Consider the following 14162-nt stretch of genomic DNA (forward strand, 5'->3'; position numbering starts at 1 on the left):
CCTCGAGGCTTTAGGAACTGAAAATTTCTAGATTGTGAGATCAGGATAATAACTATTAGAACACAATTATTAAAAACAACATTAATATATTATAATTTTGAGGGACCAAAATCTAAATTTTCATCAATGAGTGAAAAATAAACTAAATATGGTATATTTATATGATAGAATGTACAGCAACAAAAAACGGAATGAAATATATATACATTAGCACGGATGGATTTGAAAAGCATCATTTGAGTGAAATAAGCCAGGCATAAAAGAGTATATACTATATGATCCCATTTATATAAAAATCCTAGAAAATCCAAACCAATCTATAGTGACAAAAAGCAGACTGGTCGTTGACGGACTGGCAGTGGAGGGAGGGACAGACTACAAAAGGTTATGAGAAAACTCTTAGGAATGATGGAAATGTCCTATAACTTTAATGAGATGGTGAGTTTATAGGTTTAGTCATTTATCAAAATTCATAGAATTATTACATATAGAGTGGAGCAAAAGCAGGTTTGCAGGGAAAATAATACAATAATTGATAATAATACAAGAATAAACTGTTTCATGTATTCACAATTGTAAACCCACTTTTGCTCCACCCTTTGATGTCAATAAAGTCAGTAAAATACGTTCCAAGTTTTTATAAGTACTAAAAAGCAAAATTTTATTGGAAATATGAACAAGAATAAATCCCTACTCAAAATAGTAAAAATCTCTCAATTTTGAACCAAAGATAATAGGGCTGCTGTAGACTTGCCCCTCCACCCCCATGTCTGACTTCATTTCCTATTCTACTCGGCTCATTTTACCCACTTCTCACTCGCCAGGCCATGTGCCCACTCCTGCAGCATGCTTCTCTCTTCTTTAAGTCTTTTCCCAAATGTCATCTTTCCAGTGAAGCCCTCCCTGACACCCTTTAAAATGGTAACATGAACCTCCATCCTCATGCTCCCATCTCGTCTGCCCACTCTTCTTTTTCTTTATTCCGTAGATCTTAACACCTTTTAAATACTGTGTCATTTGCTCATTATGTTTAGTATTTATTGCCATTAGGTATAAACTCCACCAGGTCTGCTTTGTTTGGTTTCCTATTGTACCTGGCACACACTCAGCACTCAGTAAATGTTGAATAAAGGAATGAATGAGAGTAGACTTGAAGAATTTTTTTAAATTTAATTTTTATTTTATTTTGTTAACCTTCACCAGAGAATATTTTTTCCATTGCTTTTCAGAGAGAGTGGAAGGGAGGGATGGGGAGAGGGAGAGAGAGAGAAAGAGAGAGCGAGAGCTAGAGAGAGAGAAAGAGAGACAGAGAGAAATATCAATGTGAGAGAGACACATTGACTGATTGCCTCCCACACACGCCCCAACCAAGGTGTGGGGAGGGAGAACCCCCAACCCAGGTACGTGCCCTTGACCAGGAATTGAACCCGTGACCCTTGGGTGTGTGGGCCAACACTTAACTACTGAGTCACACCGGCCAGGGCTAAAACGGAAGACTTTTAAAGTTAGTATATATTTGTGTCTATAAGATCCCTCATTAAACATTTTAAACTTCTCGAGGGATTTCTCTGAGGGTACCCTGTCTGAAACAAAAAGAAAAAGAGAAAACCTTCAGCTCAAAGAGGTTGATTCAATGGAGTTCAGGAGAACTCAGCATAGCCATGGGATGAACTAACTTCAGTGAAAACACAGGGTCTTAAATATGAGGCAGAGTTCTGTGAAGCTAAGCACTCTTCTTCCTTGCAATGAGATGCCAAAATCCGGAGGAAAAGTACATTTAAGAGAAGGCAAATTTAGGATGGGCTGTAAAGATGTGCTGAGTTTCCCAACTTGAAGTACATGCAGCATCATTAGGGAGGATCCAAATTCTTACAGCCTCTAAATAGTTGGTTGTTCACATAAACCAAAAGAGCAGAGCAGGCCCTGACTGGTTTGGCTCAGTGGATAGCGCATCAGCCTGCGGACTGAAAGGTCCCAGGTTCGATTCCCATCAAGGCATGTACCTTGGTTGCGGGCACATCCCCAGTAGGGGGTGTGCAGGAAGCAGCTGATCGATGTCTCTCTCTCATTGATGTTTCTAACTCTCTATCCCTCTCTCTTCCTCTCTGTAAAAAATCAATAAAATATATTAAAAAAAAAAAAAAAGAGTAGAGCAGATGCGAAGCAGGAGACAACTCGGAAGCAGGGGGAGTGGGGGAAGGAAGTTCACCTTCCCGTACAGCTTCTGTTACATTTCAACTCTTTCTTTGTGGAACGTGAGAGCTTTGTGCTTTCAGTCACATCACTGAACCGTTTCTCAGAACCCTTCTTATTTCCAAATCAGAGGAAAAGTGTCATAGCTTAAGTAGATTTCTCTGTTGCTTACATTAAGCACCCAAACCCGAGAAATGGAGCAGAAAGCCAGAAGCGGGTCAGGACTGAACTCTGGAATAAATCAAGTAGACAACAGTCTCTAGGAGGTCCCACCCAATGGCCCAATTAAGGGTGGGGTGAAGGTATACAGATGGCAAATAAACACCTGAAAAGATGCTCCTCATCGCATGTCATCAGGGAAATGCAAGATAGAACAACAACGAGATATCATTCATTACATGCCTATTAGAATGGCCAAGACACAGAGCACTGATGACACCAAATGATGGCAAAGATGTGGAGCAACGGAATCTCATAAGATGCGGTGGGAATGCAAAATGGTTCAGCCACTTTGGAAGACAGTTTGGCAGTTGTTTGTTTTTTACAAAACTACTCTTACCATACAATCCAGCAATCGTGCTTTTTGGTATTTGCTCAGAGGAGTTGAAAATGGCTGTCCACACAGAAACCTGGTCATGGATGTTGATTGACAGCTATTTATCATTGCCCCAAACCTGGAAACAACCAAGTGTCCTGAGGTGGGTGAATGGATAAATACGCTGTGGGACATTGGGGCAATGGAATGTTATTCAGCGCTGAAATGAGATTAGCTATCAAGCCAGGAAAAGACGTGGAGGAACCTTAAATGCATATTCCTGTGTGAATGAAGCCAATCTGAAATGGCTGCATACTGTCTGATTCCAACCAGATGACATTCTGGAAAAGGCACAACGATGGAGACAGTGAAAATATCAGTGGTTCCCAGGGGCTAAAGGGGAGGAAGAGACAAACGGGTGGAGCACACAGGATGTTTAGGGCAGGGAAACCACTCTGTGTGATACGATAATGATAGATACATGTCATTGTACATTTGTCCAAACCCATAGGATTGCAGCACCGAGAGTGAACCCCAATGACGCGTCCTTTAGGTTCATCAGTTGTAACAAAGGCACCACTCCGGTGGGAGATACTGATCATGGGGGAAGCCTTGCCTGTGTGGGGGTGGGGTATATGGGAAATCTCTGTACCTTCCTCTCAATTTTGCTGCAAACCTAAAATTGCTCTGCAAAATAAAGCTTATTTTTAAAAATAAAACCCCCACCAGTTCTAGGCTCCAACCTCAGACCTACTGAGTCACAATCTCTTAAGGATAGATCTTTTCAATCTTCATTTTCAGCAACTAATCCAGATGATGCTTATGTCCACTAATATTTAAATCTACCGCAACAGGGAGCGTACATATGCGTCTTCCTCCGCTAAGGCTGCGCAGTTCAGGGACCGTGCAGTACCCACTGGCGGAGGCTGAAGGCATCCGAGGCAGATGGCGAGCTGGATTGGACTCTGGGTGTCTTTCATCCAGCGAATGTTCTCTCCAGGTCCTCTCTCTCTTTATCAACCTCAGATGGTGGTGTAATATACATGCTGTTCTGCACCTTGATTTTTTGGGTATTGTTTTACATTTAGCCACATATCAGGACATAGAGAGCTGCTACTTTTTTTTTTTTCTAAGACTGCACTCGATTCCATTGTATAGATAGACCATAATTTTTTATTTCAAAAATATATATATTTTTTATTGATTCCAGTGAGGAAGGGAGAGGGAGAAAGAAATAGAAACACCAATGATGAGAGAGAATCATTGATCAGCTGCCTCCTGCATACCCCACACTGGGGATTGATCCCACAACCCAGGCATGTGCCCTGACTGGGAATTGAACCGTGACCTCCTGGTTCATAGATTGACGCTCAACCACTGAGCCACACCAGCTGGGTTATACCATAACTTCTTAAACAGGTTCCCTAAAGATGGTTTCTAAATGATTGCTGTTACCAAAAAATGCTGCCATAAATAGACATGTACCTGTATGTACATGTTATTTTGTTCCTCTGTGAATATATCTGTAAGATAAATTCCTTAAAGTGGAAATGCTGGATTAGAGGTATAGGCATTTGTAATTTTGATTTGTGGTGCCAAGTTGCCCTCCACTGAGGTAGTACCAGTTACATACCTGCTAGCAATATGTGTTTACCACATAATTTTTAAATGGCTGTATATTATTCTATTGTAGGGATTACCATAATTTATTTTCTGTCTCCTGTTTGTGAATATTAAAACTGATTCTCCAACCCACATGTATTGAGCTCTCAAAGCTACATTATTTTATTCTATTATGATCAAACTATTCAACATGGGGGATTGGACAGTCTTGGGAGGATTCTTGTTGTTGACTTGTTATTGTTGTCATTATCATAACAGCGCTGCAAACTCTTTTCTAAACGTCTCTCCATCTATGATCTCACTTTTGTGGCAACACCTCGCCTCTCGCCCCTGGGACTTTCTTCTGTGAACCCAGCAGGATGACATCCCTCAAGTCCAGTTCCAAAGCTTTGAAGCAGATCAGCAGATCAGGGCCCCCTAATGACTGATTACACACAGCCCTGACCCCACACAGCTTCAAGCTTGTTGTTTTCTGCAGCCTTTCATCCCTGCATCCTGAAGATGAGCCCCTCTCCTCCCCAGTGGGAAAGCAAACAGTGGGGTGGGAAGAGCGTGATGCAGGTCCAGTCCCGAGGCTGGGCCAGGGGGAGCTCTCTGATCTCCGCAGTGACTTGTTTGTAAATCCCGTTCCCTTCATGCCAGAGGACCCAACAGAGAAGTGGGAAGGGGGCAGCGCTGGCCCCAGGGAGCGGAAGGCTTATCGGTATGAACAATGCAAGAAGTGGTTCCTGCTGAGCATCTCCAGCTTGTCATATTTAGTGCCTCTCTAGCCTCAAACTTGGATGGTTTCATGCTGTTTGTTAAAGAGTTCCCAAATATTTAGAGGTTCTCAAAGATGGCGGCCTTAGGTAGAGAGAGTTTTCAGGAAAGAGTGCTACAACGCCAGCCATGATGGCCGTTCCTCATGATTCTCCTGGGCTTCTCAATTAGAAATCAGAGTGAGATTGAGATGCTACTAGAAAGTATTTTGGCCTGAGACCCATGCATATTTAAATCCTACTGACGAATAACCAATAAGGTCATATAGTCAAGGAAAGTAAGCAAAGGAAAATCGTAATGCTTGATGGGTAAATATGCTTTGACACCCCAACCCCAATATAGACAACTCAAAAGAAGTTTTCTAAAGAGTAGGCCTATGCTAACCCAGCTTCTCTCATCCAAAGAGCCCAAACCACAGTTCTGGCTTACTGCAGCGTGGCCATGAGGGAGGAAGAGGGAAGAGAGGGAGGTGACTATGATTTACTTCTTGTGAGCATAGATCCCGGACCTTAGCATTTTAACAGCTTGGAAGGAAGACAAGAGAAGCACACTTCCATGGGTGCAGTATTGGGGGAAGGCATGTTCTAAGCATCGTGTAAAGATAGATTAAGAAAAGTCAAATTAATGATACTGACAGTTAAAGTCTTTGGTTGGAGGTCTACACTTTGATCTATCATTTGTGTAAATGAGTCATAATTTAATTGATCATCTGCTTTTCCGATCATTGCGAGAACCCCCAGGAATACTTATAACGTCCCCACTCTGATTACGAAGGAAAAAAAATACCCTGTGTCCAGAGGTCTGGGTCAAGAACACCTTGGTAAACTTGACCTGGATGGCCATTGGCTGCATCGTTTGGCAGAGTTTTGGTGTCCAATTCAGTGGGTTTTTCCATTTCGGTGAAGTTCAGACACCCATCGCTGTTTACCCCAGAAAACGACATCTCCACGCATCCCCTCTCAGGCGGTGCGTCAGCACTTCTCAGTAGCAGTTTATCCCACAAACATCAGAGGGCAGCATTTGACAAGGATTCCACAAGTCCGAACCTCTTCTCCAGGTCAAACCTGCCTGCATGCTCCATTGGGCTAGGTAGGCTTTTCCTTCCTTTTTCCTGCTTCCATTTCCATTTTCAAGCCAGGAAATGCCTTCCCCTGTGGCTTTTTGCTACCCCTGTCCCCTTCCTCCAGGACACAGCGAGCTGGCTGGGTTCATAGTGGAGCAGTGCTCAGCCTCCCTCCTCCCTCCTTTCAGGATGCCTGTCTGTACCAAATAGGCTGAAAAGCCAAAAACTCTGTTCCCTGGTAGCTAAGGTTGCAGGGGTGATTGAAGCGTGGACAATCAGATGTACCTGTGGGAATTTGGAAGACAAACGTGTGCACGGAGAAGCACTGTTGCTGCTTCCGTTTGCTGCGGGCTGTCGTGGTGTGGAAGGGTTGGGCTCTCGGCCCGTGGCTTCACAACATCCAGTCACCAGCTCCATGGGCACCGGGGCATCGGGCGCTGGGCATGCAGGTTTGGCTGACGCCGGTCTAGCAGGAGCGGTGCGCCTTTGAAGGCAACAGCTGCACCCTGGAGCCTGGTGATTTCCAGTTGCTGTTTAGGCGGTGAGTCTCTGGAGCTATCAATTCCAGGGCAGCGTCCTGATTCTCTGGCTTCTTGATTATGGCAGGGTAGCTGGCTCCTTGGCAGGCCAGCTCTGCCATCTGGGAGCCACTTCAAATTTGCTTTCTCTAGCCCTTCCAATATTTTATATGCGCGCAATTCTCTGCATTTCTTAAATGCCTCCCTGCTTAAAATAGCTGAAGTGGTTTCTGTTTTCTAACTGGCCCCTGAATGATGCCCTGGCTGAAGGTAAGCAACAGCTGCAGCCTAAATTCAGCACCGTGATCCCGCTCCTCTCTGATCTTCGTCGCCACCAGGTGAACGGAAATACAAGGCCACCACGGAACCTCTGGAGTGACAGGTTCCTTCTTCCCGTGTGGCTTGTCCCACTTCTAAGGTAAGTGACTGTGACCCCACCACTGCCACTAGTGTAATGGGTGTGAGGGGGGGATCAAGCTCACAGCTGTAGTTCATTCAATCATCATTTCCCCAGCAGATGACACGGGACAGTTCAAAAGCCTTAATGGGAACCGTTCTAAGAAGGGCAGCTTCCCTGGTCCCACAGGTACAAATGGCCTGACGGGTTGTGAAATCTGTGGCTTGAAGCACCTACAGATCCAGGGATGCCTGCCGACTTCCTCAGCTTTTCTACGTATATGCTCTGTGGATGAGGCACAGCTGGGGTGTGTTCACTGGCATTACTCACATACTAGCAGGACAACTATCTAAACCCATCTGACCTCACAGGATAGCTTTTCAACAAAATACATCTGCTTATCTGTGCTTTTCAACAGCTTCTCTTGGGGCATTTGAAGTCCAAGGGTCTTTCACGTGAACCCCCAGGATACCACCACTCATAGAATGGCACCCAGTTACTGTAGCTGGCATATTGAGAAGCACACTTTCTACATAAGATACGTGGAAAGACTGCTAATTCAGCCTACAGCCCACAAAGTCAACCTCTAGAGTTTGATTTTCAGGGATTCACAAAAGAAAATTCCTCACTTTTTTATAACCAGCATTCACTAAGAATCACTGAGTCTTATAACTTTAGGGCTAAGATTATTGTAAGAATTGGAAAAGGACTCAGAGATTTCTAAGTACTCAAATTTCTCTTGAAAGCCCACCATTGAGCCAGACTGGCTCAGTGGTTGAGCATTGACCTGTGAACCAGGAGGTCACGGTTTGATTCACGGTCAGAGCACATACCCTGGTTGTGGGCTCAATCCCCAGTGTGGGACGTGGAGGCAGCCGATCAATGATATTCTCTCTCTCTCTCTCTCCCTCTCCTTTCCTCTCTGAAATCAATAAAAATATATAAAAAACACTCCCCACACCATTGAAATGCCATTGCATAAGCAGTTCTACCTTCCATGTCTCCAGAAACTGTTCTTTCTGCCAACCTGAGACTCTTCCAGGAGGAAGCTAATGATCCCCTTCACGCTACATCTATTTTCAGCAGGTTGGGGACTAGGACTGGATCCCATTTTTCCTGGGATCATAGGCAAAACTTGACATTTCAAAAGAAAGTTTATGTTCTGAAAGCATTGTAGCAATTGGCTAATTTATACCAGCAAGTGCAGTTTTTTTTTGTGTGTGGCTCAGAAACATAGATGATGCTCTTAGATAGGGCCAAATTTGTTTGTATAGGTCTGTCTATGCCCTACACCAGTGATGGCGAACCTTTTGAGCTCGGCATGTCAGCATTTTGAAAAACCCTAACTTAACTCTGGTGCCGTGTCACATATAGAAATTTTTTGATATTTGCAACCATAGTAAAACAAAGACTTATATTTTTGATATTTATTTTATATATTTAAATGCCATTTAACAAAGAAAAATCAACCAAAAAAAATGAGTTCAGGTGTCACCTCTGACACGCGTGTCATAGGTTCGCCATCACTGCCCTACACCTTGCTCCCTGGAACCAATGTTCATATGTGTTAGGATCCTTCTGTTGTAAACAACATAAATCAACTGTGGATAACTGGAATGGTGTATTGGTTAATAGGGTAGGCTTTCCTGGGGACAAATGCTGACTCTCTCGCTTACTAATTATGTCGGACAATCAAACTATTCTCTATTTGCTCTCTGCAAAAGGAAATAATAGAAAGTCTACACACTTCATAAGGCATGTGAGGAATAGGTGGGGAATTCATGTGAAGAGTTGGGCACAGAGCAACTCTTCAGTAGATTTCAACTGTGATTTTTATTTCTACCTGGCCTTCCTTGCATTTCTCGAAAGAATTGTTTGTAATCATTGAACAGGTAAATCCCTGAAAATAAATAAATTGTTTCTAAATGAACACTTGTAATTTGCAGTGTTGGCCCTTGTGGCATGAAAGTTGGAGTTTCTACTTGAAACCATTTGTGTCATTTGGGTCCTAGAGTAAACAGACCCCGAGACAAGGTTTGGAGTGCAAGAGGTTTATTGGGAGGTAGTATCTGTGAAAGATAAGAGAGGAAAGAAGCGGGATTTGTGATGTAGCTCTGACACCTGTGAAGAGAGAGGAGGCAGAGGCAGGATTGGGTAGGGAGAGCCTCAGACCATGATTCAGATTTGACAGAACCTTGGCCAACTCAACAGGGAGCTCCATAGCAGATTGCACATCAGAGGAATATGCAGAAATAGCCAGGCTTTGGAAGAGCATGGCTTTAGCTTGCAAGTTAAGGCAGCTTAGTGCTTAGACAATCATATACTTGACAAAGTGTCCCCCCCTGATATTTTGAGTACCCACCTGGCACCATACATAGTTATTTACAACATTATCAATTATATTGCCTGTGCTGCAATTCACACTCCTGTGACTATTTTGTACTGCCAATGTATAGTTCTTAATCTCTTTCTCACCCAGTCTCGCAACTTCTTCCCCTTTGGCAACCATCTGTCTGTTCTCTGTCTCTATGAGTTCATTTCTATTTTGTTTGTTAATTTATTTTGTTCTTTAGATCCCACATATAAGTGAAATCATGTAATATTTGTCTTTCTCTGACTGACTTATTTCACTTAGCATAAATCTCTCTTCATCCATGCTATCACAAATGGTAAGTTTTTATTCTATTTATGGCTAAGTAATATTCCATTGTAAATATGTACCATCACATTTTTTTATCTGCTTGTTTATTTATGGGCACTTGGGTTGCTTCCACAGCTTGGCTATTGTAAATAATGCTGCAGTGAACCTAGGGGTACATATATTCTTTTGAATTAGTGTTTTGGGTTTCTTCAGATATATACTCAGAAGTGGAATTGCTGGGTCATCAGGCAGTTCCATGTTTAATTTCTTCTTCTGTGGAATTCTATGTTATGTTTGCAGTCTTTGACTTCCTATGCTGCATTGCTGCTCTTCTGCTCTATGTTGGTTACCCAAACCTGTATTGGGATAGTTGAAAACTTCCCATGGCTGACTTTGTTGTTACTCTTGTTGCCACTTTCTTGTGGTTGGTGAGCACTTCAGCCTGGGCTAAAGCTCTGACAGATATTAAAATAGCTACTGGTCACAGTATTGTCCAGGGACTTGCACCCTATAATCTTCAAAGAATGATGTGTTATTTTGGCTCTGTGACTAGTATGGGATCCTTAACGGTATCTGTGATCTTTGGCTTTCTGGATATGATATTTTGGGGAGAAATACATGGTTTGTGTACGAAGAGACCAGCTTACATTGTCCACCAAATACTTCTGTTTCTCATAGCCAAGAAGGTATTTCACTTACTACCGGAATATAATTAAGGGAGAAGTACACTGTATTAAAAGTACGTCTATACTATGACCTGTGGCCAACATCTTCAGAAGCATTATTTGTTTCTAATAAAAGAAATGGGCCCTGGCCGGATGGGTCAGTTGGTTGGAGCTTAGTCTTGTACAGCAAAAGGTTGTGGGTTCGATCCCCAGTCAGGGCGTGTTCAGGAGGCAACTGATGGATCAATGTTTCTCTCTCTCTCTCTCTCTCTCTCTCTCTCTCTCTCTCCCTCTCTTTCTCTCCCTCTTCCTTCCCCCTCTCTAAAATCAATAAAAACATATCCACAGGTGAGAATTAAAAAAAAGAAGTACCAGTAATGGCTTTCTAAGAAAACCAAAACACACACACCACTTTTAAACCAGATATGTCATTTCATAAAAATGGAACTCCCATTTGGCCCACTTCTAGGAATATATCCCAAGAAAACAGAAACACCAATCAGAAAGGATATATGCACCCCTATGTTCATAGCAGCACAATTTACCATAGCTAAGATCTGGAAACAGCCTAAGTGCCCATCAGCAGATGAATGGATTAGAAAACAGTGGTACATCTACATGATGGAATACTATGCTGCTGTAAAAAAGGAGGAATTCTTACCATTTGCAACAGCATGGATGGAACTGGAGAGCATTATGCTAAGTGAAATAAGCCAGTCAATGAAAGAAAAATACCACATGATCTCACTCATTTATGGATAATTAAGACCATTATAAACTGATGAACAAAAATAGATACAGAGGCAGAGCAACATCGAACAGACTGTCAAACTACAGCGGGAAGGCCGGGAGGGTTGGGGGGCGGGAAGGGGGGGTAAGAGATGAACCGAAGGACTTGTATGCATGCATATAAGCATAAGCAATGGACACAAGACACTGGGGGGTATAGGAGGCTAGGGGAAGGTCAAGGGGAGAAAAAAAAGGAGACGTATATAATACTCTTTGTAATATTTTAAGCAATAAAACAATTTAAAAAAAGTGTACCCTAAGAACACTCCTTCAATTCCTATTTCTGGCCACCTATCTACACCCACATTCATCAACTATCATGTCTCCATAATGTCGTAGAATGACATTCTCATCATCACCCTGATACAGCGTGGACTTGGGGGACAGCTTGGTGGGATACAGAAGCCTGGAGAGTCACTGGGTCGACCGCATGTACTGGTGCTTCCATGAAAGTATAAGTGGAGCTGCTGAGGGAGGTGGTCATTGAGAAAAGACAATCTCCGTGGCAGTAATTTGCCATGAACCTTTTGGGGGCAGTGATCCACTTGTGCCAACTCAGGTCTCAGAAGCTGATGAATGGCTGGTGATGAAGGCAGTGGTTCTTTCAAGAAGCGGTAGGGGCAGGGATGGCTTCCCTCCTTTTTGGGAAGAATGGTGGCATTGCTTAGGGTTGAGGGTCACCACCAGCAAGAAAGCATGAAAAGAACATCTTAGGCTGACACAGGTGTCCTCACACTGAACTCTCACCCCAAAGTCTCTATGTCCTTTGACTAATATCTCTAGGAACAAGCCTAACTTCTAGGGCTTATTATTTTAATTCTTAGCCACATCCTGCAGGTTGAGGCCATGGCACTGACTGCCATGCTACTATTCTCCATAGTAGCTGCACTAGTCTGCATTCCCACCCACAGTAAATGAGGGTTCCCTTTTCTCCACATCCTCGCCAACACTTGTTCTTTGTTGATGAATTAATGATAGCCATTCTGACAGGTGTGAGGTGATATCTCATTGTGGTTTTAATTTGCATTTCACTGATGATTAATGATGTTGAGCATTTTTTCATATGTCTATTGGCCATTTGTGTGTCCTCTTTGAAAAAGTGTCTGTTCAGGTTTTCTGCTCATTCTTTAATTGGATTGTTTGGGGTTCTTTGGTGTTGAGTTGTTTGAGTTCTTAATAAATTTTTTGAATATTAAGCCCTTATTGGATGTATCATTGGCAAATATGTTCTTCAATTTAGTAGGTTGTCTTTTTGTTTTGTTGATGGTTTTCTTTGCAAAAATGTTTTAGTTCGATATAGTCCCATTTGTTTATTTTTTCTTTTGTTTCTCTTGACTGAGGAGATGTATAAGAAAAAATATTGCTAAGAGAAATGCCATGGATTTTACTGCCTATGTTTCCTTTTAGGATTTTTATGGTTTTGAGTCTTACATTTAAGTCCTTAATCAATTTTCAGTTTATTCTTGTATATAGAGTAAGAAAATGGTCGTTTCATTTTTTTTGCATGTGTCTGTTCATTTTCTCAATACTATTTATTAAATATACCATCTTTACCCCCATTGTATGTTTTTGCCTCCTTTATCATATATTAATTGACTATATAGGCATGGGTTTATTTCTGGGCTCTCTACCCTGTTCCATTGATCTGTATGTCTGTTTTTTTTATGCCAGTACCATACAGTTTTGATTATTATAGCCTTGCAGTATAGTCTGATATCAGGTAGCCTGACACCTCTGACTTTGTTCTTTTTTCTCAAGATGGCTGTGGCTATTCAGGATCTTTCATGGTTTCATAATAATTGTTGGTTTATTTGTTCAAGTTCTATGAAAAACTCTATTGTTATTTTGATAGGAATTATATTGAATCTATACATTGCTTTGGGTAGTATGGACATTGTAATAATGTTAATTCTTCCTCTCCCAGTATATACTTCCACTTATTTGCATCTTCTGAAATTTCTTTCTTCAGTGTCTTATAATTATTTCGTGTACAGGTATTTTATCACCTTGGTTAAATTTATTCCTTGGTATTTTATTATTTTGATGCAATTGTAGATGGGATTATTTTCTTAGTTCTGATAGTTTATTATTGATGTGCAAACATGTAGTGAATTTCTGGATACTTGTTTTGTATCCTGCGAAGTTACTGAATTCACTTATCAGTTCTAGTAATTTTTTTGATGGAATTTTTGTGGTTCTCTATATACAGTATCACTAGACATCACTCATTTTTGGTGAATTTCTTTTTTTCTGCTGAGTCCAGATGGGGCTTTAGAATACTTTTCAACAAATTCTGGAAGCAGGTAACATTAAGCAATCTGATCTGTCACGATGAGTTTAAATCTATATGCTGTTCTGATCTAGCACCTACCCAAGCTCTAAAGACTGGGAATGCATTGCTGTTTGCAGGAGCTAGCTTCATTTCTGTAAGAACATGCTACCTCCTTTCACTTTTGAATCCCGTACAATAGGCATATAAATGCTTAATACTTCTAGGATGAATGAATAAAATAAAAGGTTTACAGAAGTATTTCATAAGTTGCTTCAGGTCACCCAGAAATTTTGTTGATTCATCAAACATTTTTTTTTTGAGATCTGCGAGCTGGCAGATGAATCGAGTTGAATAACACAGACAAGATACCTATCTTCATGGAGTTTACATTCTAGTAGACATTGACAATAAAGATAATGAGGACAGATAAAGAACAAGAAAGTAGCAAGTAGTAAAAATGCTACTGGTGGGAATAAACATGACTTTGTGATAGGAATGACTGGAAGTATGGTTCTTTTTGTGAGGTATTCAGGAAAGTATATGAGAAGATGACTTTTTGTTGTGGTAAACTACACATAACATAAAATTCACCACGTTAGCCATTTAAAATTGTACTGTTCAGGAAGCTACACTTACCAGTACCGCAGAAGACCCCCCTCTTCCTCCCTTACAGTCACAACCCCCAGTGGCAATCTCTGTCTTGACTT

Source organism: Myotis lucifugus, unplaced genomic scaffold, assembly GCF_000147115.1.
Source record: "Myotis lucifugus unplaced genomic scaffold, Myoluc2.0 scaffold_253, whole genome shotgun sequence".
Lineage (NCBI taxonomy): Eukaryota > Metazoa > Chordata > Mammalia > Chiroptera > Vespertilionidae > Myotis > Myotis lucifugus.